General features: G+C 48.0%; 1 protein-coding gene and 1 long non-coding RNA gene across 5 annotated transcripts in view; one reads left to right on the top strand and one right to left on the bottom strand.

The window, feature by feature from the left end:
• LOC309667631 overlaps positions 1–17,317 on the top strand; it is a 71,176-nt gene extending 53,859 nt beyond the window's left edge. The window contains exon 9 of the long non-coding RNA XR_014267862.1: positions 15,714–17,317. This is a non-coding gene — a long non-coding RNA (uncharacterized lncRNA). The remainder of the gene's footprint in view (positions 1–15,713) is intronic.
• Positions 17,318–18,728: 1,411 nt separating this feature from the next.
• SNX19 (sorting nexin 19) overlaps positions 18,729–27,083 on the bottom strand; it is a 53,909-nt gene continuing 45,554 nt past the window's right edge. For all 4 annotated transcript variants that reach the window (XR_014267841.1, XR_014267842.1, XM_082476206.1 and 1 more), the window contains one exon: positions 18,729–26,131. The gene's annotated coding sequence lies outside the window, so the exon portion shown is untranslated. The remainder of the gene's footprint in view (positions 26,132–27,083) is intronic.

Raw genomic sequence — 27,083 nt, 5'->3', positions numbered from 1 at the left:
AGGTCCAAACTGAGGAACTGCTTTTCCCTGACACCAGATTCAGTAGAGTCTCCATTTCCAATTCAGGGCTCTGACAACCCCGTATAACTCCTGTGTGCAAAACTCCCCAAAGATAAAGTCTAAGAGCAGGCCCTCACTGAGTCAGTCCCGTTGTTTCTCTTGGCTCCACCCTGTCTGCAGTGCATCGGAGGGGACTGAGCTGGGGCACCCAGGTGGCTGTCCGGAGGCCCAGTCACAAAGGCCCCAGTGAGCACGGGAACCAGCACGGGACAGGGGCTCCGGGCGGGTCAGACTTGACGCCTATCTTGACCCCATTGGTAGCCAGAGTCTGATAAAGACATGATTGAGCTGAGGATTTCTTCCTGACAGCTTAACGGATGGCTGTAATTAGGGGGCCTGCACGGAGGGTGTGGAGACACAGACTCCATTGTTGGGAGGCTAAACGCTAGAAAGGTCAAGGCCGAAATATGGTATGAAAGAAGCTCAAGGTTTTCCAATATGGGTTGACTGGGCACGACCAAGTACACTGTTTCCTGTTGGTTCCTGGCCCCAGGATTGTCCTCGATGGTGGGTCTCTGCACTGGAGCTTCAATCCTTCAAGTTGTGACCCCAGAGACCAGCACCATGAAGGTGGAGTCTGAGAGGTTATCCGTGGAAGATCTCAGAAAGCACTGGACTTTCTCTCCTTCTCTGAGAACCATTTCCCCAAGAATAATAATCATGAGGTTGACAATAATAACCAAAACACATGCATAGATTTCTAATGTTACATTTAATCAATATTTGTTAGGTCTGTTTATGCCTTGTTGTCAAAATGATGATTAATGAAAGTGGCTTTAAGCCCAAGACAGTTTCTGAGACTTCTTAGGCCTTTTTCTTAGAAGCTAGAAGTCACAGTGTGCCAGCCATAACAAGATCCAACTTACGACGATAAAAAATACAGTGAGTAATGGCAATAATGTCCTCATAGAGGAAAACAACAGCTCATGATTTGGACAGAAACCCAGGGAGTCAGTGAAACTCCCAACCTTGGAGGGGTTATAGGCTGGACTTGGAAATATCCTTACCTGTTTCAGCACTAGTGAGTTCATTTCCTGGTGAAGTTGGTAAAGTAGACATCTCGAAGGAGGTTCAATAATCAAAGAATTAGATAATCCCAGGGTTGGAAGGGATTTGGGAGGCCACAGCGTCCAAAGCTTGAATTGTGTTTCTAATAGTCCTGCCAAGTAGCTGACCCTCCTCTGCTGTAAGGATTCTGGTGTTCGGAAGCTCTACCTATTTACAGAGCCAATTCCAATTTGGGCAGCCATGAGTTTTGAAAACTTTTCCTAATATTGGGCTAAAAGCTGTTTCCTTCTACCTTCCACCGATCAGACCTGCTGTGCCCCTTGGAGTTACGTAGAACACGGTTAAGTCCCTCCTGTATACATAACCAAGACTGCGTATATGATTTGCAGGGCTCAATGCAAAATGAAGAGTCGGGCCCCCCTGTTAAAAATTGTTAAGAATTTCAAGGTGGTGCCCACAGAGCATCGAGCCCCGCCTGGCTGGACAGGTGAGCACACCTGTACGTAACTGTCTTGTTTTGATTCTGAATGACTGGACGTGGCAGAGCGAAAACAGAAGGGGACATTTTTCCTCCACTTTGTGTTAAATTCTTTCTCAATTCCTTCTTCCTTCCTGCAGATCCCGTAGAATATTCAGGTCATTTTCAGGTATTAAAAAGTCCAGTGCCGTCTTTTATCAAACTCCAAACTCTCCTCTGATCGCTGCCTTTGCCTCTCCTGCCAGGCCTGGGGGCTGGGAAGCCTGCAGAGACCCGTCCCCCTCACTGGTCTTCCTGTCCTTCCCACGATTCTTGTTGCATCGGCTTTTCTGGGGCACAAGGTGGTGGCAGAAGGGCCTTCCCTACGTGACGGGTACAGGTGTGATGGGGCAGAAGCGCCCTCTGTGCTGAGGACCCAAGGCTGCCTCTTCCTCTCGTGGGGCTTTTCTAGGTTCTTTGAGCCCCTCCCACTTCGCATGTTCAACTGCTGTTTTCTGGCGTGGGTGTCGCCTGCCTTTGCTGGCTGCTCACGACATCCTCCTAGCCTGTGGCTGGTGGCTCACCTCAGTCCTCTTCTGCTGAGGTCACCCACCCTGCACCCCAACTTCGGTGGCCCCCTTGGATAGAGAGGTTTTCAAGCTGCTTCATGGCTGGTCTCTCCCCTGGGGTTCATATTTGGACCTTGGGTAACAGGTCTTTTTGTCCCGCCTCTGGTATCGCTGCTCAGGTCAATGCAGCTTTCTCTTCGTTCTGCCAACATGGCCCTCAAACCCCCAAGCCAGAGATGGCCTTTTTCCTTCAGACTTTCTTCCACACTCTCCCCTAATCCAAGGGACGTGTGTCAAAGCCACTGGGAGCTTCTTTAAAGCTCATCTCAGTTGGCCTGAGCAGCAGAGAGTTAGGAGGGCACGTGGGCACAAAGCTTTTTTTTTTGGAGAAACGTCACCTTTATTGCTCCCTCCTAATGGATTCTTAATCTTTCCCATCATCTGGAGGTGGGTGACAGGCTAACTGCAAGCAGGAAAAAATCTTGGCCTCACACCTTGCTTTAAATTTGGGGTGTGGACACCCATTGGACAAAGTGTGGGGCTTCAACAGAAACTGAGACCATAAGAGACGTCCCACTTTGACATCCTGTTGCACAAGTAATGCCCTGGGAAGCCCTGGGCTGCTATGGACTGAGGATGTCCCCCAGATTCACAAGTTGAAGCCCCAAGCCCCAATGTGCCTCATGGAGGTAGGTTTTTTATAGAAGTAATTAGGGTCAAATGAGGTCATAAAGGTGGGGACCTGATCCAACAGGATTAGTGTCCTTATAAGAAGAGACCAGAGAGATTTCTCTATCTCTGCCATGTGAGGACACAGCTAGAAGGTGACCATCTGCAGACTAGGAAGAGAGCTCTCACCAGGAACCAAGTCAGCCACCTCAATCTTGGACATCCAGCCTCTAGAAGTGTGAGAAATCAATGTCTATCGTTGAGGCTGCCCAGCCTGTGGTGTTCTGCTAAGGCAGCTGATGAGGACAGGACTCTGTGCTTCCTTGAGTGTAGCCTTTTTTATCTTCTATGCTGCGTTTTCTGAATAATGCAGGTGCAGAACTTATATTTACAAATCTTTTAATTGTTTTTCCTTCAGATTCAGCCCTTTGTTCCAAATTCATCAATTTATTCAAAACTTCTTCCTGATCTTAAAGTACCTCCTCACACAATATGTACTAATGAAAAGGGGAAAACAGTACCTTAACAGTGGAGAAACCGGCAGACACCCCTGTCAAGTGGTCACAGTTCACATCACCGTGATGAGTCATGTGAACATCACGCAGGCCTGAGAGGATGCACCGAGAAGGACACAGCCTCACTGTTGTGTTCTTGCTCAAAATGCACAACCTCCATCTTACCTGGAGAAAACACCGGGCAGGGCAGACCCAGACTGAGGAACAGTCTATAAAATAACTAACCTGAACTCTTCAAAGTTGTCAAAGGCAGACTGAGGGCCATCTCACAGGTTCTTGGAGACTAAGGAGGCGTTACAGCTAAATGTGACGTGGGACGCTGGATGGGGTGCTGGGCCAGAAAAAGGACATTACTGGGTCTCATTCTGACACCGAATCCGATGTGTATGTTTTTTTCACACCACCAAGCAATTAATTCAGTTCTGACCCTGTCTGCCTGGAGACAGCACCAGATCCCACAGGGTAAGGGCTCAGCCCTATAAGGCCCCAACCCCCAATCACAAGCCGCATGGAACCCTCCTCCGGTTCCATTAATTTGCCTAAGTGGCTCATAGAACTCAGAGAAACATTTACTTCTGTTTACTAGGTTATCATAGAAGGACATAACTCAGGAGCAGCCAGACGGAAGAGATGAGTCGGGCAAGATGCGGGGAGAGAGCGAGCAGCCCTCTGAGTGGCCTGTCTCCCCAAATCTCTCCTAACCCTGTCCTTTTGGGCTTTTATGGGGGCTTCAGTACAGAGGCGTGGTGGATTAGACCACTGGCCATTGGTGATAAAATTCAATCTCCAGCCCCTCTCCCCTTCCCTGGAGTTAGGAGTGGGGGTGGTCTGAAAGTGACAAACATCTAATCACCAAGGTTGGTCCCCCTGGCAACAAGCCCCGACCTGAGGTGACCTGGGGCTTTCCAAAGTCACCTCATTAACATAACAAAAGACACCTTGATTGCTTTCATAACAGAAAATTCCAAGGGCTTTAGGAGCCCTGAGCTAGGAATGGGGACCAAGACCAAGTATATATTTCATATTATAAATCACATTTTTATAGTGGCAAAATGGGTGAAGTTCAAATAAGGTCTGTACATTAGTTAAGAGTATTGGATCAATGATAATATCTTCCTTTCAATCATTTTACTATTGTAAGATTTTAACATAAGGGGAGGCTGTGTGAAAGATGTATAGGAACTTTGCGTTATTTTTGCAACTTTTCTTTAAGTCTATCATTATTTCAAACAAGAAGCTTAAAAAACAGATTCACTGAGCACCTGTTCTGGGCTGTTCTCTAGGCCGGGGAGATCTTGGTGAACAAGACAGATGCAGCTCTGAGGCTCGGAGCTCAGTCTGCAGAAGGACAAGTAAGCAGGTATTTTCGGTAGAGACAGTAAGTTAGGACAGGTGTATGGACACCATACAATGGAGAGAATATAAGAGGGTGAGAGCAAGCTGGAAGTGACATCTAAGCTGAACCCTGAAGACTGGGGAGGAGTTTTCCAAATAAAGTAGGGGCTCGTGGGAGTCAGATCTGGGGAGCCGTCCAGGCAGAAGGGACAAACTGTGCACAGGCGTGTCCTTTGGGGCAAGTATGTCCTGCATGTGCTGGAGGGCAGGAAGGGTGGGTATGTGTGGTCTGGGGACAGGGGGTGAATGAAGGCAGCACCTTTATGAGAGAGAACGTCGAGGGGAGTGGGACCAGTTCGTGAAAGGTTCATCCATCCTGAGGAGGATGTAGGCCTGGGAAGCCGTTGAAGGGTTCCCAGCAGGGCTTTGAAACGAGGTTTGCGATCTGGTAAAATCTCTGGGGCTGCCGAGGGGCTGGCTGATGAGCGGGGGTGAGGGCAGAGTCAGCGGAGCCCGGAGAGGCCGAGAGGTCACGTAGGTGAGAGGCCGCGGCCTGAGGGGGCCCAGAAGTCAGCAGGTGGCCAGTGTCTCTGAGTCCACTGCTGTCCCTGTAGGATGGGAAGGGATGGATGTGGTGCCTCCCATGAGTCGCGTTCCCTGCTGGACACCTGACTCCCATCCTTCACTCTGCGCCTGCAGGAAGCGTGTGTGAGCCGCAGGTCACCCCCGTGTCACTTGCAGGTGACTCTGGTTCTGGGAGGTTCCACGGTTGACCCCCAGTCCCCGGGGAGTAAACATGCCCAGGTCTGTGTGACCCCGTAGCTCATCCTTTCTTTATGGAAAAACATCACACACAACCCAACATCCCTTCAGGCGCTGGGTGTGGACCAGCCTCACTGATAACACCCAAAGAGGGGGTGGGGGTAGGGGGGGTGGGGGGGTCGTGCTCCCCGCGGAGCCTTTGTTTACCTGGCGCCGAGCGGGGCCCACGGGGCACAAAGTCTGTTCTGCCCTTTCACATGCTGTTCCGGTTAGGGGTTTATGCAATGATTTAAAATGATTTCTCTTTCAGATTTGTGTACAGTTCTTCTTTTCCACACTCAGCTGTGTTTCATGTTCAACTTAAATCCAGGTTCAAAGTTTTTCACAAGATGTTCTTGGATTATAAACTAAAGAGACCCAAAAGGCAGAGCTTTCAAAACGAATTAGGTCTCAAATTATGCAATTTCATGTCAGGGTTAAGTCTATAAATACATTCTTGTGTTGCTCTGGATCATCCTAACATGTCCTTGGTTTTTTAAGTGAGCTTCTGGATATTTATTCTCAAGGTCTCTCTCTTTGAACTCTGATGCCTTCCCTCCCCACCTACAAAGGAACCCATCTTTCCCTCTGGCCATTTAAACCTCCCCTCTGAGGCTACATCGTTTTCCAGAACTTTCCATTACTTATCTTTCTGCAGGCCCTTCGCTGTCTCTCTCTGTAAAGGTGCCCACTGTGGCTCTCAGCTCTCCACTCCACTGAGCCTCAGAAGGGAACACACTTCCCGCAGAACCACATACATCCAAGCTTAGGGGATCCATTGATCTCCCGGAGCCCGTGATAGACACTGTTGCTGGTAATTTGCATTCTGCCCAGGACAGCAACAGTTCTTAGGGCTTAGTCTTCGTGAGAAGATGGGACCCTGGCCTTCCGCAACCCCAAACACAAACTATAACAATCAACCCTCTACTCGAGTTACTTTGGGACCAATCCACTTAAGAAGAGAATGTCTTGGAGAACATTTTAATTCTTATAACTGAGATATTTATCATCGAGAAGCATAGCCATGCCTGTGTCGCCAGGCTCTCTGGGTTATTTCAGCCGGACCTCAGTGCTGGGGTGAGGCTAGGAGTTCTCAGGCCAGTCATTTGGAAGCAGGACAAAATAAGACTTTACATGATAGTCTGGGCAGGTCCCAGGCAGGAGGAGAACGCCGTCTTAATTCAAGGGAATAGATTTTTAATGGTGAAAACTTCAGGTACCTTGTTAGCAGAGAGTGAAAAACTGTGCAGGAGGCTCCTGTTTTGTCCTTTTGTGATGCAGACCTTCAGAATTTTCTATCACTTCCATGTAGTTTGGTACAAGTGAGGATATTTCAAGGAATTTTTGATGTTTAAATGGTGAATAAAATACAGTTTTCTCAAGGCAAACATTTGTTTACTTGGATACCAGATATTCAAATGTAAGTAAGATAAGAGTCCTGCACCAAGGGGAAAGTGGGGGGCGGCGGTGGTGATGGGATGAATTGGGAGATTGGGATTGACATGTATACACAAATATGTATAAAATAGATAACTAATAAGAACCTGCTGTATAAAAAAATAAAATAAAATTTTTTAAAAAGGTAAGTTAATTAAAAAAAAAAAAAGAGTCCTGCCTTTGAGTAGTTTAAACTCTATCAGAGAGAAACAGATTTTAGCAGTAAACAAAGGATCACCATACAGCTCATTAACCAAGGTTGCCGCGTTATGTAGACTCGCCATGATGACACAGAGGAAAGAGCATGTCTGCTCCAGGGTCATAGGCAGCTTCCTGGAGATTTTTAGAAAGTAGTTTGACACTGTTGCCAAAGGTAAGGTGACAGGTGAGGCATGGGAGAGGCATTTCACACAGGGGCGGGTGACCAGCCGTCCTGGGAGAGGGGGCTGAGGGGTCCTACCGTGCAGGACCTTCTGCAGCCAGAACAGTCCCAGGTCCCAAGCAGGCCTGGTGCTCACCCCCTGGGGAGGGATGCAAGCAGGGGATGCCACGGCCCCTCCCTTTTTTTTTTTTAACATCTTTATTGGAGTATAATTGCTTCACAATGGTGTGTTAGTTTCTGCTTTATAACAAAGTGAATCAGCTTTACATATACATATATCCCCATATCTCTTCCCTCTTGCATCTCCCTCCCACCCTCTCTATCCCACCCCTCTAGGTGGTCATGAAGCACCAACCTGATCTCCCTGTGCTATGCGGCTGCTTCCCACTAGCTATCTATTTTACATTTGGTAGTGTGTATATGTCCATGCCACTCTCTCGCTTCGTCCTAACTTACCCTTCCCCCTCCCTGTGTCCTCAAGTCCATTCCCTACGTCTGCATCTTTATTCCTGTCCTGCCTCTAGGTTCATCAGAACCTTTTTTTTCCCCTTAGATTCCATATATATGTGTTAGCATACAGTATTTGTTTTTCTCTTTCTGACTTACTTCACTCTGTATGCTCTGTAATGACAGACTCTAGTCCATCCACCTCACTACAAATAACTCAATTTCGTTTCTATTTATGGCTGAGTAATATTCCATTGTATATATGTGCCACATCTTCTTTATCCAGTCATCTGTCGATGGACACTTAGGTTGCTTCCATGTCCTGGTTATTGTAAATAGAGCTGCAATGAACATTGTGGTACATGACTCTTTTTGAATTATGGTTTTCTCAGGGTATATGCCCAGTAGTGGGATTGCTGGGTCATATGGTAGTTCTATTTTTAGTTTCTTAAGGAACCTCCATACTGTTCTCCATAGTGGCTGTATCAATTTACATTCCCACCAACAGTGCAAGAGGGTTCCCTTTTCTCCACACCCTCTCCAGCATTTATTGTTTATAGATTTTTTGATGATGGCCATTCTGACCAGTGTGAGGTGATACCTCATTGTAGTTTTGATTTGCATTTCTCTCATGATTAGTGATGTTGAGCATTCTTTCTTGTGTTTGTTGGCAATCTGTATATCTTCTTTGGAGAAATGTCTATTTAGGTCTTCTGCCCGTTTTTGGATTGGGTTGTTTGTTTTTTTGATATTGAGCTGCATGAGCTGCTTGTAAATTTTGGAGATTAATCCTTTGTCAGTTGCTTCATTTGCAAATATTTTCTCCCATTCTGAGGGTTGCCTTTTCATCTTGTTTATGGTTTCCTTTGCTGTGCAAAAGCTTTGAAGTTTCATTAGGTCCCATTTGTTTATTTGTGTTTTTATTTCCATTTCTCTAGGAGGTGGGTCAAAAAGGATCTTGCTATGACTTATGTCATAGAGTGCTCTGCCTATGTTTTCCTCTAACAGTTTTATAGTGTCTGGCCTTACATTTAGGTCTTTAATCCATTTTGAGTTTATTTTTGTGCATGGTGTTAGGGAGTGTTCTAATTTCCTTCTTTTACATGTACCTGTCCAGTTTCCCAGCACCACTTATTGAAGAAGCTGTCTTTTCTCCATTGTATATTCTTTCCTCCTTTATCAAAAATAAGGTGACCATACGTGTGTGGGCTTATCTCTGGGCTTTCTATCCTGTTCCATTGATCTATATTTCTGTTTTTGTGCCAGTACCATACTGTCTTGATGACTGTAGTTTTGTAGTATAGTCTGAAGTCCAGGAGCCTGATTCCTCCAGCTCTGTTTTTCTTTCTCAAGATTGTTTTGGCTATTCGGGGCCTTTTGTGTTTCCATACAAATTGTGAAATTTTTTGTTCTACTTCTGTGAAAAATGCCATTGGTAGTTTGATAGGGATTGCACTCAATCTGTAGATTGCTTTGGGTAGTATAGTCATTTTCACAATGTTTATTCTTCCAATCCAAGGACATCATATATCTTTCCACCTGTTTGTATCATCTTTAATTTCTTTCATCAGTGTCTTATAGTTTTCTGCATACAGGTCTTTTGTCTGCCTAGGTAGGTTTATTTGCAGGTATTTTGTTCTTTTGTTGCAATGGTAAATGGGAGTGTTTCCTTGATTTCTCTTTCAGGTTTTTCATCATTAGTGTATAGGAATGCAAGAGATTTTTGTGCATTAATTTTGTATCATGCTACTTTACCAAATTCATTGATTAGCTCTAGTCGTTTTCTGGGAGCATCTTTAGGATTCTCTATATATAGTATCATGTCATCTGCAAACAGTGACAGCTTTACATCTTCTTTTCCTATTTGGATTCCTTTTGTTTCTTTTTCTTCTCTAATTGCTGTGGCTAAAACTTCCAAAGCTATGTTGAATAATAGTGGTGAGAGTGGGCAACCTTGTCATGTTCCTGATCTTAGTGGAAATGGTTTCAGTTTTTCACCACTAAGAATGATGTTGGCTGTGGGTTTGTCATATATGGCCTTTATTATGTTGAGGTAAGTTACCTCTATGCCTACTTACTGGAGGGTTTTTATCATAAATGGTGTTGAATTTTGTCAAAAGCTTTTTCTGCATCTATTGAGATGATCATATGGTTTTTATCCTTCAGTTTGTTAATATAGTGTACCACATTGATTGATTTGCGTATATTGAAGAATCCTTGCATTCCTGGGATAAACCCCACTTGTTCATGGTGTATGATCCTTTTAATGTGCTGTTGGATTCTGTTTGCTAGTATTTTGTTGAGGATTTTTGCATCTATGTTCATCAGTGATATTGGCCTATAGTTTTCTTTCTTTGTGACATCTTTGTGTGGTTTTGGTATCAGGGTGATGGTGGCCTCATAGAATGAGTTTGGGAGTGTTCCTACCTCTGCTATATTGTGGAAGAGTTTGAGAAGGATAAGTGTTAACTCTTCTCTAAATGTTTGATAGAATTCGCCTGTGAAGACATCTGGTCCTGGGCTTTTGTTTGTTGGAAGATTTTTAATCACAGTCTCAATTTCAGTGCTTGTGATTGGTCTGTTTATATTTTCTATTTCTTCCTAGTTCAGTCTCAGAAGGTTGTGCTTTTCTAAGAATTTGTCCATTTCTTCTAGGTTGTCCATTTTATTGGCATATAGTTGCTTGTAGTAATCTCTCATGATCATTTGTAACTGCAGTGTCAGTTGTTACTTCTCCTTTTTTATTTCTAATTCTATTGATTTGAGTCTTCTCCCTTTTTTTCTTGATGAGTCTGGCTAATGGTTTATCAATTTTGTTTATCTTCTCAAAGAACCAGCTTTTAGTTTTATTGATCTTTGCTATTGTTTCCTTCATTTCTTTTTCATTTATTTCTGATGTGATCGTTATGATTTCCTTCCTTCTGCTAACTTTGGGGGTTTTTTGTTCTTCTTTCTCTAATTGCTTTAGGTTGTAAGGTTAGGTTGTTTATTTCAGATGTTTCTTGTTTCTTGAGATAGGATGGTATTGCTATAAACTTCCCAGTGAGAACTGCTTTTGCTGCATCCCATAGGTTTTGGGTCATCGTGTTTTCATTGTCATTTGTTTCTAGGTATTTTTTGATTTCCTCTTTGATTTCTTCAGTGATGTCTTGGTTATTAAGTAGTGTATTGTTTAGCCTCCACGTGTTCTTTTTTTTTACAGATTTTTTCTTGTAATTGATATCCAGTCTCATAGCATTGTGGTTGGAAAAGATACTTGATATGATTTCAATTTTCTTAAATTTACCAAGGCTTGATTTGTGACCCAAGATATGATCTATCCTGGAGAATATTCCATGAGGACTTGAGAAGAAAGTGTATTCTGTTGCTTTTGGATGGAATGTCCTATAAATATCAATTAAGTCCATCTTGTTTAATATATCATTTAAAGCTTGTGTTTCCTTATTTATTTTCATTTTGGATGATCTGTCCATTGGTGAAAGTGGGGTGTTAAAGTCCCCTACTATGATTGTGTTACTGTCAATTTCCCCTTTTATGGCTGTTAGCATTTGCCTTATGTATTGAGGTGATCCTCTGCTGGATGTAGAAATATTTACAGTTGTTGTATCTTCTTCTTGGATTGATCCCTTGATCATTATGTAGTGTCCTTCTTTGTCTCTTGTAACAGTCTTTATTTTAGAGTCTATTTTGTCTGATATGAGAATTGCTGCTCCAGCTTTCTTTTGATTTCCATTTGCATGGAATATCTTTTTCCATCCCCTCACTTTCAGTCTGTATGTGTCCCGAGGTTTGAAGTGGGTCTCTTGTAGACAGCATATATACGGGTCTTGTTTTTGTATCCATTCAGCCAGTCTATGTCTTTTGGTTGGAGCATTTAATACATTTACATTTAAGGTAATTATCGATATGTATGTTCCTATTACCATTTTCTTAATTGTTTTGGGTTTGTTATTGTAGGTCTTTTCCTTCTCTTGTGTTTCCTGCCTAGAGAAGTTCCTTTAGCATTTGTTGTAAAGCTGGTTTGGTGGTGCTGAATTCTCTTATTTCTGCTTGTCTGTAAAGGTTTTAATTTCTCCATCGAATCTGAATGAGATCCTTGCTGGGTTGAGTAATCCTGGTTGTAGGTTTTTCCCTTTCATCACGTTAAATATGTCCTGCCACTCCTTTCTGCCTTGCAGAGTTTCTGCTGAAAGATCAGCTGTTACCCTTATGGGGATTCCCTTGTAGGTTATTCGTTGTGTTTCCCTTGCTGCTTTTAATATTTTTTCTTTGTATTTAATTTTTGATAGTTTGATTAATATGTGTCTTGGTGTGTTTCTCCTTGGATTTATCCTGTATGGGACTCTCTGTGCTTCCTGGACTTGACTATTTCCTTTCCCATATTAGGGAAGTTTTCAACTATAATCTCTTCAAATATATTCTCTGTCCCTTTCTTTTTCTCTTCTTTTTCTGTGACCCCTATAATTCAAATGTTAGTGCATTTAATGTTGTCCCAGAGGTCTTTGAGGCTGTCTTAAATTCTTTTCATTCTTTTTTCTTTATTTTGCTCTGCAGTAGTTATTTCCACTATTTTATCTTCCAGGTCACTTATCCGTTATTCTGCCTCAGTTATTCTGCTATTGATTCCTTCTAGAGAATTTTAAATTTCATTTATTGTGTTATTCCTCATTGTTTGTTTGCTCTTTAGTTCTTCTAGGTCCTTGTTAAACGTTTCTTGTATTTTCTCCAATCTATTTCCAAGATTTTGGACCATCTTTACTATCATTACTCTGAATTCTTTTTCAGGTAGACTGCCTATTTCCTCTTCATTTGTTTGGTCTGGTGGGTTTTTACCTTGCTCCTTCATCTGCTGTGTGTTTCTCTGTCTTCTTATTTTGCTTAACTTACTGTGTTTGGGGTCTCCATTGAAGACTGGAGGCTTTGTAGTTTCAGGCTGCAGGTTCATAGTTTCCACTGTTTTTGGTGTATGCCCCCAGTGGGTAAGGTTGGTTCAGTGGGTTGTGTAGGCTTCCTGGTGGAGGGGACTGGTGCCTGTGTTCTGGTGGATGAGGCTGGATCTTGTCTTTCTGGTGGGCAGGACTGCATCCGGTGGTGTGTTTTGGGGTGTCTGTGACCTTATTATGATTTTAGACAGCCTCTCTGCTAATGGGTGGGGTTGTGTTCCTGTCTTGCTAGTTGTTTGGCATAGGGTGTCCAGCACTGTAGCTTGCTGGTCGTTGAGTGGAGCTGGGTCTTAGCGTTAAGATGGAGATCTCTGGGAGAGCTTTCGCCATTTGATATTATGTGGAGCCAGGAGGTCTCTGGTGGACCAGTGTCCTGAAGTTGGCTGTCCCACCTCAGAGGCACAGGCCTGACACCCGGCTGGAGCACCAAGACCCTGTCAGCCACATGGCTCAGAAGAAAAGGGAGAAAGAAAGAAAGGAAGAAAGAAAGGAAGGAAGGAAGGAAGAAAGAAAGGGAAAGAAAGAAAGAAAGAAAGAGAAGAAAAGAAAAGAAAAGAAAAATAATAATTATTAAAAATTAAAAAGTAATAAAAAAAGAAAAAAAAAACAAAAATGGACGGACAGAATGCTAGGACAAATGGTGAAAGCGAAGCTATACAGACAAAATCTCACACAGAAGCATACACATACACACTCACAAAAAGAGAAAAAGGGGGAAAAATCATATATATATCGTTGCTCCCAAAGTCCACCTCCTGAATTTGGGATGATTCGTTGTCTATTCAGGTATTCCACAGATGCAGGCACATCAAGTTGTTTGTGGAGCTTTAATCCGCTGCTCCTGAGGCTGCTGGGAGAGGTTTCCCTTTCTCTTCTGTGTTCGCACAGCTCCCGGGGTTCAGCTTTGGACTTGGACCCGCCTCTCCGTGTAGGTCGCCTGAGGGCGTCTGTTCCCCGCCCAGACAGGACGTGGTTAAAGGAGCAGCTGCTTCGGGGGCTCTGGCTCACTCAGGCCGGGGGGAGGGAGCGGTACGGAGGAGGCGGGGCGAGCCTGCAGCGTCAGAGGCGTCGTGACGTTGCAGCAGCGTGAGGCGCGCCGTGCGTTCTCCCGGGGAAGTTGTCCCCGGATTACGGGACCCTGGCCTGGCGGGCTGCACCGGCTCCCGGGAGGGGCGGTGTGGAGAGTGACCTGCGCTCGCACACAGGCTTCTTGGTGGCGGCAGCAGCAGCCTTAGCATCTCCTGCCCGTCTCTGGGGTCCGCGCTGACAGCCACGGCTCGCGCCCGTCTCTGGAGCTCGTTTAGGCGGCGCTCTGAATCCCCTCTCCTCACGCACCAGGAAACAAAGAGGTAAGAAAAAGTCTCTTGCCTCTTCCGCAGCTGCAGACCTTTTCCCGGACTCCCTCCCGGCTAGCTGTGGCGCACTAACCCCTTCAGGCTGTGTTCACGCCGCCAACCCCAGTCCTCTCCCTGCAATCTGACTGAAGCCCGAGCCTCAGCTCCCAGCCCCGCCCGCCCCGGCGGGGGAGCAGACAAGCCTCTCGGGCTGGTGAGCGCTGCTCGGCGCTGAGCCTCCGTGCAGGAATCTCTCCGCTTTGCCCTCCGCACCCCTGTGGCTGCGCTCTGCTCCGCGGCTCCGAAGCTTCCCCCCTCCGCCACCCGCAGTCTCCGCCCGCGAAGGGGCTCCTAGTGTGTGGAAACCTTTCCTCCTTCACGGCTCCCTCCCACTGGTGCAGGTCCCGTCCCTATTCTTTTGTCTCTGTTATTTCTTTTTTCTTTTGCCCTACCCAAGTACGTGGGGAGTTTCTTGACTTTTGGGAGGTCTGACGTCTTCTGCCAGCGTTCAGTGGGTGTTCTGTAGGAGCAGTTCCACGTGTAGATGTATTTCTACTGTATCTGTGGGAAGGAAGGTGATCTCCGCGCCTTACTCTTCCTCCATTTTGAAGGTCTCTTCCCCTCCCATTTTTATAATAACTGTCTGTTCTGTGCATCAGTGTTCTTTTTAGGGTCCCTTTTTTTCTCTGAGGTAGCAAGGATTTTGCTTATTATATGCTATTTATAGTGAGAGCTTCAAGCTCCGCTTTCAGTAACAAGTTACACCTCATTTGCTCTTTAAACAAATGCGATGCTTCGGCAAAGGCCTGAATCGGAAGAAGAGAGAACTAAGATGCTGTCGCTGTGCTTTCTTTTCTCTTTCTCCCCGTTTATTGACTCCTCCTCCTCCTGGTCTCTGCCTGCTCCTGGGGCCCCAGGACCTTCACTTTAACACGTCTTCCAAAGAAGTAGCAGGGAAGCCCATCTGATCTGGAGAAACTTGTTCCTGGTTCTGGAAGCAGCGATGCAAGAAGCAGCCAAACGGGCACAGAGCAAATCTGTTGAGAATCTCAAGAGGGAGGTATCTAACAGAATCATACTAACAATGACAGTATTTTGCTTCCTTCAAAAGCACTCCAAGTGTTTCACCCATATTAGCTAATCTCGAGTGGTGAGGAGGTGCGATTACAGCTAGCCAGGGGTTTATTGTCAAAGCCATCAGGCCACAGGAATTCCTTTGGTCACAGTATTTATAGTGGCTCCTTTTCCGTGTCTGATTCCCCACGCCTTCCTCTTAAAGAGCCTCAGTATTGGTGAGAATGCATTTGTATCCTCACTCTTTAAAAACTAAACACAAGGGCTTCCCTGGTGGCGCAGTCGTTGAGAATCGTACTGCCAATGCAGGGGACACGGGTTCGAGCCCTGGTCCAGGAAGATCCCACATGCTGCGGAGCAACTAAGTCCGTGTGCCACAACTACTTAGCCTGCGTGCCACAACTACCGAAGCCTGCATGCCTAGACCCCGTGTTCCACAACAAGAGAAGCCACCACAATGAGAAGCCCACGCACCACAATGAAGAGTAGCCCCCGCTTGCCGCAACTAGAGGAAGCCCGCGTGCAGCACTGAAGACCCAATGCAGCCAAAAATAAATAAAATAAATAAATGTATTTAAAAAATAAAATAAAAACTAACCATGAGGGTTGAAGTAGAGGGTCTTTTTCGTCCCAATATACAATTTCGCATTTACAAAAACATCTCTCTCTACTGTATTTTCAGAGGTTTCCCCATCTCTTCGCCAATCACACAAGAGCGAGTGGAGCTTCGGGCAGACGAGGCACATGGAACCGCACAGAAGTTTCAAAAGTTGTGCTGAGATTTGACCCCCGAGAACTCTCAGAGCAAACGGCTGACCACTTATCCTCTGCAGTGGTGACCGCTTCTGTCTGAAAAATGGAAGCAGTGGGATCCACTGGACGGCCTATAGGTCCTTGAAAGTAGGGGCTGCAGAGCTGACCCGTCAGGGCGCCTTCAGCACAGTGCCTGGCACACCGTGAGGCTTCCCTGCATATTCGTTTACCTTCTCATTAATGAGTCTGCAGAGGGAAAGCATCAGACTAAAGATGAAGGATTCTAACTCTTCAACACGCGAAAATATGAACAGGGACAAAGTGGGGAGCAGACGTCCCCTTTACATCCCTTCTATATCACGGGATTCCCAGGCCCCCAGTGCCCTCCTGACTCCCCAGAGCCGTGGTGCCCTGACAAAGCTTCTGTTTTCCAGGGAATAGCTGGTATTCCCATTGTCCCATTCCTTGTTTATTTAATAAAGATTTGGAAGAGAGAGTAAAAGTAGGTGAAAGTTATGTGTCTGAGCATCAGACACACCTGAGTTCCATTCTTGGCTCTGTCACTTATTAGATGTGTCATCTCAGGAAAATCGTTTAATAACTCAGAGCCTGTTCTTTATCTGCAAAACGATGACAGCACAGACCACCTCCAAAGAGTGCTGTGCAGAGACTGGGGACATGGGGGTCCCCTGCTCATCATGGTCACTCAGGGACTCAGGCTGAGGTTGCCGGGTGGCTGAACCAAAAGTGAAAGAGAGCTCCCAAGGGTCTCTCGTTAGCATTTTAAATGGGTAACAGGCCCACTTACATCGGATGGGCGAGGACCAGTCACACGGTGCCACCCACCCACCCACAAAGGGTCTGGGAAGTACAATCCCCACAGGTGCCAGGAAAGCTGAGAGCCAGAAACATTTAGCAACTAGTGCAACGTGTAAAGTAGCTGGCACTATGATGGGTGTGCTCTAAGGGCTGCATCCAGGCTAGCTATATTTTAGTTTCGATCTGTTTTATATAAAATGTTGTTTATGTACTATTTTAGTATATTCAGGAGTGTCCATGGCCGATAATTCATTGACGTATTATGTTCTCCCTTTCAGAAATACCCACAGTTGAAGAGAAGATTCGTGGAGATGTGATATTAAACCTCGAGGAATGAATCTCACCAGTAGCTCAGATGGTGGAAGGCTTCAGGTTTCCAGAGGAGGCAGCATCTGGCCTGGTTTGGGCGTGTGGGTAGCATCTCAGACACAAGGAGCCAAGGGCGACCTCAGCATGGGGCACAGAGCACCTGAGTTCTCTGCTACGGGCCTGGGAATTTATCTACCACTTGCTCATTTGTTTATTCATCGACTGTTTACTGAATGCTCATATGTGCCGGGGCCGTGGCTCTGAGGACAACAGACACTGCCTTCAGACGATGCGTTTTAGGGGAGAAGACACATGAAGCACAAGTAGGTGGTGGTAACTGCAGAGCCAAGGGTGTCGGACGTGCTGGGGTGCACGGGGTGGGAGGGGGTAGCTGCTTTATCTGGGGTGGTCAGAGAAGGAATTGAGGGTGCAGATCCAAGGGTGTCGGACGTGCTGGGGTGCACGGGGTGGGAGGGGGTAGCTGCTTTATCTGGGGTGGTCAGAGAAGGAATTGAGGGAGCAGACCTTGGGGATCTGGGTGAAGAGCATCCCTGACAGAGGGGCTGCAGGACCAGGGAAGAGTGCCACGGTGGAAAGAACAGGATCTAGGAGTGGAGTATCAGGGCTTCGTTGGTTCTGCTACTGATTTGCGCTGGTTCTTGGACCCAATGACAAAGTACCGTGATTGTGAGGATGGCCTAGGAGCTGGGCCACGTGGATGTGAATCCCAGCTCTGCCACTTACGACTAGATGAGCTGGCAAGTTACTTGTCCTTCCCAAGCTTCCATTTTGCCATCTGAAAATATGCGGGAAACCCTCGTCCTCCATGCCCTCTTTGGGAGGATTAAATGAGTTAATTCATATAGAGCACCGAAACCAGGGCCGGACCTGCTGTGAGCCCAAGCTGACGGCAGCTATTTCTATGAGAGCAAGTTGTTTCCCCTCTATGGGATGCAGTACTGTCATCCCAGATTGTGAGCTTCGGAGAGGTGGTCTCTTTAAGTGCTCAACTCACAGAGTCTTGGAAATCTGATGCTAATTTACCTGTTATTTTATGGACCATTTCATGTCATTTGTTAACTGCTTTTTCTTTTTGTTTTTACGGTCTGCCCCCATCACTGTCCTCTTGCGGGAGTTAGCTTCTTTCCAGTGATGCTGAGTGTGGGGTCCTTCACTTGTCTTTGCTAGAATTCCACTTCTCTCTGCCTCACTGGTGGGCTTTATTCCTTCCGGGATCTTTACACAGCCTCAGTACACCTAGTTGATTAAAAACATTCTCTATTAATTTCAATACACTGGCAAGGGATCTCTGTAGCAGAGACTTTAAAACATGAAATTTCAGGCTGTTTTCTGTTTGGAGACCAAGTGTCTGGGTCCCCAAAATCACAGACACTCACGGATGGCCCTCCCTGCAACATTGTCCCGGATGCCAACGAAGCTTTGAACGGCCCACCTGACTACTGCCCTGGCCACGGTGCCCCAGACAGGGGGACACGTGAAAATCCCTCCAGGCTCTCCAGAACCCACGGTGCACTGTGATCCTCGACGCTGGGACCAGCTGGTGCTCATGCTGGATGGACAGGGGTTTTAGAATGAAAACTGAAACCAGGGATCTGATATCTCTGGGTACCAGCGACGCCAGACTTCACTTCCCCAGCTGGTGGTCAGTTCCATAAGGACCCTGGTGAGGAGGGATCGGAAAGCCCGGACGGGAGTGCCAGTGCCACCATTTATGAACTCTGTGACCTGAGTCTCACGTTTCTTATCTATAAAATGTGGGTCTGCACCTTTGTCTTGATGAATAAATGACAATATGTGGCTTTATAAATTCTTTACTTATTCTGCATAAATAATGAATGTACATATTTATCTTGCTAAATAAATATACAGCGGCTCTTCAGTTTTAGATCCTGACAAGTCCACAACCTACTGAGTCTATTGTATTTCTTGGTCAGGTTGGAAGCAGAGAGAACAGTGCCTGGAGAGGGCTCTGGGTCCAGGTAAACCCAGCAGAGGGTGGACCTTGTAAGGGTGTCTCCCCCTTCTCCCTCACCCTGGGGATTACTTGTTTATCAACTAGTGAGTGCAGATTCATGCACCTGTAAATAAATCGTGCTCTTAGCGATGCTCCCTTGCCCAGAGCATGTGGACCCTGACACCCGGGGAGGGACATCTGGACCCAGCCTGAAGCCCCCGTCTGGTCCCGCGTCCTCACCGGGCTCCTTTCCTGCCACCTGTCACTCACACGCGCCCGCTCAGCCTGCAGGCTGCCTTGGCCGCCTCTGCTCTGGCTGCCCCTCTGCCCACATCAGCTTGCAGATCGTCTAGAATCTCCCCACGCCCCTCCCCATCCTGCCCACCAAGACGCTGTCCAGCACAGGGCTTGTCCTTTTCATTCCTAAGTCCTGAGCCCACTTGGTCCTACAGTATGGCTTTAATTTATGTTGGGCGAACACATGGAAGGTCGAAGAAGCTGCGGGGAAAGAGAATGAATGACTTCCTTCCAGGCCTCCCGGCAAAGCAGCTGCGCAGCCAGAACCCCAAACCGAGAATCCGGTTCCTACCTGGAGCTTTCCATCGAGTCAGGCTAGCTAGGGCCTGGCTGTGCTTCTGGGGCGGGGAAGCCGCGTTTGGTGGGGCCGCGGCGACATCTCCTTTGGGATCGCCCTCCGCCCGCAGGGGCGCCACCTGCCCGCCACAGGGACGCTGCCCTCGCGCCCAGCGGGGACCGCTCCCTGCTTGTGGCTGAGGCAACAGCGCCACCTGCTGGCCTTGAGGCCCCGGTCGCGGCCTGACTCCGGAGGTCTCGGGCGCCCTCTGGTGGGCATTCGGAAGATGCAGCTCAAAAGTGGCCTGGTTACTCCCAGGGCGCCGAGAACCATGATGTCCCTGGGGCCTTTTCCACCTTTGATGTTTGAGCCATGCTGTGGGCCCGCACTGGAACCAAGCCTAGAAAGCAAGGCTTTATAGCAACTTAGGATGCAGACGATCAGAGCCGTATGATGGAACAAGTTTCCAGGCACGGATGACATGGCATGCTCCCTGGTGACAAGGTCCACACAGCTCCCCCAAGTGGCACATACAGCCGTGGGAAAGGCGGTGGTGGTGAGAAAGAATTGTGGAGGAATTGGGAAGTAAAAAGAAGTGGAGGGAAAGGAAGGGGTGCTATTCTGACCTCCACACCCCTCCTCCAGGACTGAAGTCACCGACGAGGCCATTTGAGAAGAGCAGGCTGCAGTGTAGACAGCCTCTCCCCAGGACGAGGTCTGCGGCGTTTCCAGTTACCCTTGTCTGAGCCCTTCAGGAACACACGCGGCCCTGAGTGTCCCCTCGTCGCCGTCCTGTTACTGCCGATCATTGTTGGCTCTGCTGGAGCTCAGCTGCCCTCGGCTCCTGTGTCAGCCATGTAAGAATCTCAGAGGCTTGGGAACGTGAGCCCAGCTTGAAATATACTTCCCTGAAGGGCTTATTTTGTTTTGGGACAAGTCTCATGCCAATCTGTCCTGCCAAGAAATGATCGGTGTTGAACCGTTGGTTTCCATTGCTGTCGAACACAATCTTACATGGAGAGTAAGGGGGCAGTCACCCTGGAGGGCCAGCTGGGAGAGAAGGCTTCTGACTGGCTGGGACTTTCTTAGAAGCCCCTGGAGAATTTTTTTTTTAAAGGAATGTCTAGAATGGCTGATGTCCGATGGGCAGCACTGAGTGGGTCCCGTCCATCTAAAGTGGCTGCAGTCAGATTCCACAGGTGTCCAGGGAGAAGGGCGAACAGAGGCCCAGAGCCCCTGCTTAGCTTTGGGCACAGGCTTGGATTTCCTCTATTCCAAATGCAGACCATCCTGCAGGGTCCCGCCTAGCACACAAAGGTCGGGAAGAATGCACAGGCGATGTCCCAGTGTTTGTGCAGGTCTTAGGCTGCTGAAGGGAGTCTGGACAACATTGGTAGAGAAGCTTGCTTTCCAGTCATGCCTCTTAAGACACCTGAAGGTGTGAGGAGGTGAAATTTGACGCTGCTGGCCTTGTTCTCCTGTTTGCTTTGTTTTTCATCCTCATAAAACTCATTTGAATGCAAAACCCGTAGAAAATTGATAGCTCAGAACATGTTCGGATGAATCATCCCGTCAGACCCTGTTTTAGGAAGAGCTGACGGCTGGTTAGAAGTCAGAGACACTGACCTTGCGAGTGTTCACTGCATTCGTTCTCCCTCCCTGGGCCTCAGGTTCCTACTCTGTGCAGTTGGGGGTTGACTGACTTTCAAGGACCTTTACAGCTCTGGTGCTCTTTGGTTCTTTAAAATGAAGCCTCATATCATCCGGCTGTTGACTACCCATCCCATTATCACGCGTAATGGTCCTGACTTTACCAAGGAATGTTCATCAGCTCATGCATTTCCCTACCCATTCATTCAGCAAACGGTGAGTGCCTGCAACGTTCCGGCACTGCTGTGGGCACCAAGGACAAGCTGGGAATAAAGCGAGGTCCTGGCTCGCCTGGAGCTTGCAGTCTTGCGGGGGTCAGTCACACACGATTAAAAAAAATCTAAAAATGTGTAGCGTCGTGTACTGTCCTACAGCGTGAGATAACGTAATGACAGTCAGCTGGTAATAAGTGCTAGGAAGACAAAGCGGACAGGGGTTGTGGCATGAGGAAAGCTGTTTTCTAGACAGCGGGATCAGGAGAGTCCTCTCTGAGAAGAGAAGGTGGCATTTGGCGAGAGACGGATGGATGGCGATGGAGAGGTGGATGAGGGCGTGAGCACTGGACGTCCGGGCAGACGCGCGGGCGGGAGAGCCGCGCAGAGGCCCGATGCGAGCGTGCTGGGCCTGGCGGAGGGAGGCGAGGAGGCTGCGCGTGGGAAAGGAGGCTGCATCCCTGGATCCCATCTTGGGTTTTGATGCCAAGTGTGCTGGATGCCACTGGAGCTGGTGTGTTCTTGAGTCAGTGTTGTGAGCATGCCTCCTGGCACTGGGGGCTCCGAGAGGTAAACTACAGTCTCCGCGTGCAAGGGCCTCGAAGGCGCCCGGGTGCCCACATGTGGTGGTAACGGGCGGTGGCAGGAGGAGCTGTGTGCGGGATGGAAGCAGCGGTGCAGGCTCCCGCCCTGGAGGAGCTCCGCCTGGGGCCTGGAGGCTGGGCGCTCCGTGCTGTGCCCAGCAGGAGGCATGCCCCGGACCACCGAGAAGAGGCTTGAGCAGCCGTCTGGAAGGAGTCAGTGGGACAGAGGCAGGAGTGGGAGGGACCCACCTGGGCAATGGCTGGGCTGCCACAGCAGTTCTCACGGCAGAGGTGGCAGAGTGAGAGAGTGAGCAGGCTGGCCAAGGAGGCCAGGGCCCGCCCGCTCTCCTCCTCCCCGAGCTGCACGGGAAGGGGCAGATCCTCACCCAGAAGGTCATCACGACCGAGTGGCCAGGCCCTGCTGCCCTCTCTTGCGCACAAGAGGTGCATGGTCCCCCCTGAGGCCTCGGCCCCTCCAAGTGCTGAAAGGGATGGCTCCTCGTAGGCCACCAGGCCCCACCTGCCCTGCGGGGGAAGCCATCGCCCGCAGGGGCCCAGCTAAGGGAGGGTGGCAGCTCAGCGTGGCCGTGAGCCCACGTCTTTCGTCGTGTGACCAACTGCTGTCTGCATTCAGACTGAGCCCTCCAGGTGCTCAAGGGCCTCCCGACCAGGGACCGCCTTTCTGCGGATCAACGTGATTGTCCAAAAGTGAGCCTGTCTGCACCTCGGCCTGTGTTTCCTCGTGGCTGCTTCTGGGAGGGAAGAGTTGCAGGACCCCAACTTACTGGGCACAGATTGGAGCCGAGGGCCCCCCGGCCGTCTGTCCACTGAGAGCTGGGATGTGCAGCGCTCCCGGGACCAGCCGCCTTGAGCCGGGGCTGCCAGCAGCACGCCGGTGCCCGCCCGCTGCCACCGGCCATGAGATAATGTCTCTCCATTTTGGGACTGTGACATAGTTACATCAGACCTCAATGGCCAGTGCGCACATTCCAGGCCGGAGACCAGGGTGGCAGCAGAGAAACCTGAGCTGTGAGGAGACATTCTTAGGCTCAAAAATCACAAACCCGAGAGGGAAAGGCACTTGATCAGAAAACAACACCATTCAGGTTATTTTAATGCCCTGGATTTGCGCTGCCCTTTAAGTGGAGCCCCTTCTGTTGCGGGACTTTGGTGCCAAGTGACCCTGGGGCAGATGACTTTCACTTGTTGTTAACTGAAGAACAAGGTCACGTCTGGCTTGGTGCGCTCCCCAAGCTGTGGTTCCGCCTGCGTTTTCCGTGCACACGCCTTGCTCTCAGACGGCGGCACAGACCAGGTTCTGAGGCTCAGTGGCAGCCGGCCTGGTGTGAGCATACAGAGAACTCTCTTCCCTCCCCCAAGACAACTCCTGAAACGTCTCCCCTTTTCAAGCACTGTGGTGTTGAACGCCATCTGGGCAAGTTCTCTGACCACCTGAACTTGCAACCAAGGGGTAGGGATGATTGTCACCTACTCGGAGAGCCCACCACCAACCCCTCAGACAGTCAGTCCATTCATGAATTAAGCACTGTTTATGTCCCTGCTGAGTCCTGAGCATTTGCTACGTGCAACGGAGTGTACAAAGCCACAAACAACATAGTCCGTACTCGCAAGAAGTACATAATAAAAGTGCAAAAGACAAGACTTGTACTCAGAGAGTCAGAAACCAATGGTCCAGAATCAAGTAGTCTGGCACCGATGAAAATGGCAAGAGGAAGGAAGAGAAGAGAGACTCTTCCAGTGGACACTTGGCCTGAGCGAATGCTGGGAGGTAGGAAGGAGAATCACCATAGCAACAAGTCACCCTGAGCCTTGTCTCTTAAGACTGAAGGAAGAAGGCCTTTCCCCAGGACAGCGGGAGTGTCTGCCTTCAGGCTGTCAGTAATACTGGATGAGAGAGCTTGGTTTATAAACTTTTGAAACTTTAGAGGGTTGACACCCTGCCCAGAGCAACGGGAAGCAGCTTTGTTTAATGGAGTTCCAGAAGATGTTAGCTCTGGACCCAATAAACGGAGACTTGGATGAGCTTTTCACTGAAACGTGGATGCCCTTAGGTTCTGGTCTGCGCGCTGAGGATGACACCAGTGGGGGCAGTGGAAATATCCCTGAGCTGGAAGTTGGGGGACTCGGGTTCTAGTCTCGGCTTCGGCAATGAAAACGACAAACATTTATTACGCACTGTGTGCTAGAGCTTGTTCTAAGGATCCTAAATATAACCCCTTCTGCCGCCTGTTCTCTGTGACGAGAGTGCCATGTTATTCCCATTTAATGAATGAAAAAACTAAGGCACGGAGATTTTTAAACCACCTACTGAAGGACACAGAGCTAATCAGTGGCAGAGCTGGGATTCACACCTGGTTGTCTGTCGGCAGAACTATTTCTTAACCCCTGTGCTGCTGCCTCTTGAAAAAGTGGGTGACTGATCTTGGGCAAAAGTTTCTTTTTCAGTAAAATGAAGACACTGATAACTGCCTCAAATTACCTTAAAAAGTGACTGTCAAGATCGAAATAAAATATTGGATATGAAATACTTCATAATTTAGGAAGTCCTATACATGTGTAAAGTATTACATTCCTCAGAGGAATGATGAAAAGATAAAATGGAAGGAGAGCTGATGGAAAAGACTGTAGAAAAATGAAAACCAAGAGTGTGTACTTTGATTATCAACCCGAGACAGGCTAATCGGGGATGAATAGGTCCTTGGACTCTGTGGAAGTCTGGGGGTGCGGCTTATTCCTCAAAGCTGTATGGTAGCCTTAATCCATGCGATTTTGGCAGGCTTAAAGAGGGAAAATGGAGGATAGGGACTTTTCTTCTAGGAGCCCAGAGAAAGTCAAGACAGTCCTCTCAGAGTCAAAGCTACATTCTTTCCTCCCTCACTTTCATCATGCTTCGTTCCTTCCTTCCTTCTTTCCTCAAACTGAGACCCAAATGAAGTGGAAGAAAATCTCTACCGAGATAAGAGTCAAGATGAAATATAATCATTCATTCGTTTTGATGACAAACATTCAGAGAGCATCATCTCTGTTCCAGAAACTGGCCAGGAACTGGAAGTCACCGTCTTTGCTCTCTAACTGATCTGACAGAGCTGGACAGGGTTTCATCCAATATCCAGCCCGTCCTCTGTACGGAAAGAAAGAAAGAAAAGTCCAGGGATGTGAAGAGGTTTGTTCAAGGTCACCGTGCCCAGGCAAATGTGCGTTCCTCCCCATTTCAGCCATTCCCTTCTGGGTGGATTTGGGGTGAGGGGGAATTTGTTCACAGTCCATATACTGCTCTGTGACAACAATTCCAAAGAATGTCAGCCGATTTTTTTAAAGCTCATCTTTGAAATGGTTCTTTCTCTGCCTGTATACACTTGAAGAGTTAAATAGGAACAATCTATATAGGGGTCTCATGGGCTATTGATCACCTGCTTTCCCGTGTCAAGGAGTGCTTCCCTGTAAGACTGAGATCCGCACCCATGTATGGAGTTGTGTGTTCCTGTGAGATGAAACAGTCAGTTACGGCCACTGAACACCTAACCAGTCCCCGGGGAGCTGACTCTCTGCTCCTCTCCCGTCTTACCTTCCCTTGTCATGTGCTGGTGGCCGAATCTCCCCCACTGACTGCAAGATAATTCACATCCTCGGGTGTTACTGCTCCCTCCCACTTCAGCTCAGCATTATAAACAAGACAAAATGTAATAAAAAGGTAAAAAAGACAAACAAAAACACCTTTCACCAGGGGCTGGGTTGGGGACTAGAGAGTACGTCTGTCATTGGGGGAAAACAACACCGCTTTTTAGTCCAGACTTCATCAGATTCCTCCTGTGGTGATGGAGAGGTCCTTTCACCCCAGCAACCAGGAGGCTCCAGCTGGGCGTGTGCTGCTGAGATGGGTCTTGGCTAAGGGCCGCCAGTCTGGGGCCTGCTTCTGGGGACGTCGGCACCTCCGATGAGATGGTCAGCCTGAGAGGCGTGGGAGGCGGGGCCCGGTGTTCCTGCTGCAGCTATGAAACCCACTCAGACAGCCTCCTCCCATACTGATCTGAGAAGCTGGCAGATCTTTACAGCGGGGGTGCTGACAGACGTCTAAGGCTTCACCTCTGCTCAGTGGAAGGTTCCTGCTGTCATCTGGCTTTTAAGGGGGGTTTGAGGGGTGTGGCTCCATCGTGGGTAGGAAGATGGAGAGAAAATTGCCAGATGGCGTTGAGGATTCCAAGTCTACCAGAAGTGAAAGAAAGACATTACTCACTGACAAAAGAAGGCTGCCAACTCCACTTACAGATCAAGCTGTAGTGTGCAGGCAAAGTCTGTCCTGAGCCCGTGTGAGAGGATGAAGGAACCAGCCATGGCCTCTGAGAATTTGCGAGACGACAGAATATTCAAGGGGAAACTAGGGAGATGCCACGGTGTAGTAGTTGGAGAAATCACAGTACACAAGACAATCTGCCCCCAAGGGCTCTACAGCCGCTGGAAAGGACAGACGGGCACATCCTCAGGGGCAGGTCAGGACAGACCTGCTCCAGGTGCAGCTCCATGAGCACAGCTGGATACAGTCCAAGCAAGGTGTGCTGAGCCCAGCCAATTCAAGGGAAACTTCTGTTTCATTACGTTTCATTTCTTAAAAAGGAACTTCTTCATTACACATTGCTTCTCAGGGCAGCAGGTAAAAGGCACACAGAACTATGAACAGATACAATCAGCAACCACTTCTGCTTTTACATGGCATCTTTCCCACTTGAGCATTAATTATTTGGCATTTTCTCCCTGGTTTTCAGAAAGTTTCTCTAGGAGGTTGAACTTACAGAGATGATTTAAGGGAGAGGGAAGCTTCAGCAGTATCTCCAGAGGCTGTTTTGCATTTTCTAATGTCTGAAATTTTTACAACAGGTTTTCCATGGAAAATTCAACAAGTCACTAAACTCTCCGAGTCTCAGAACCCAGACTTAAAGTCAGGGGAAGAGATTCCCATGGCTAACCTTTCTAGTCGTGTGTCCTGTCAGCTTGGACTGCCATAACAAAATCCCACAGGCTGGGTGGCTTCAACAGAAACTTATTTCTCATGGTTCTGGAGGCCGAGAAGTCCAAGATCAAGATGCTGGCAAGGTAGGTTTCATCCTGAGGCCATTTCTCTTGGTTTGTAGGTGGCCACCTTCTCACTGGGGGCCCACAT

This window comes from Balaenoptera physalus (assembly GCF_965194825.1).
Source record: "Balaenoptera physalus genome assembly, chromosome: 10".
Lineage (NCBI taxonomy): Eukaryota > Metazoa > Chordata > Mammalia > Artiodactyla > Balaenopteridae > Balaenoptera > Balaenoptera physalus.
Note: the sequence above shows the minus strand (reverse complement) of the source record. Positions and strands in the feature narration are given on the sequence as shown.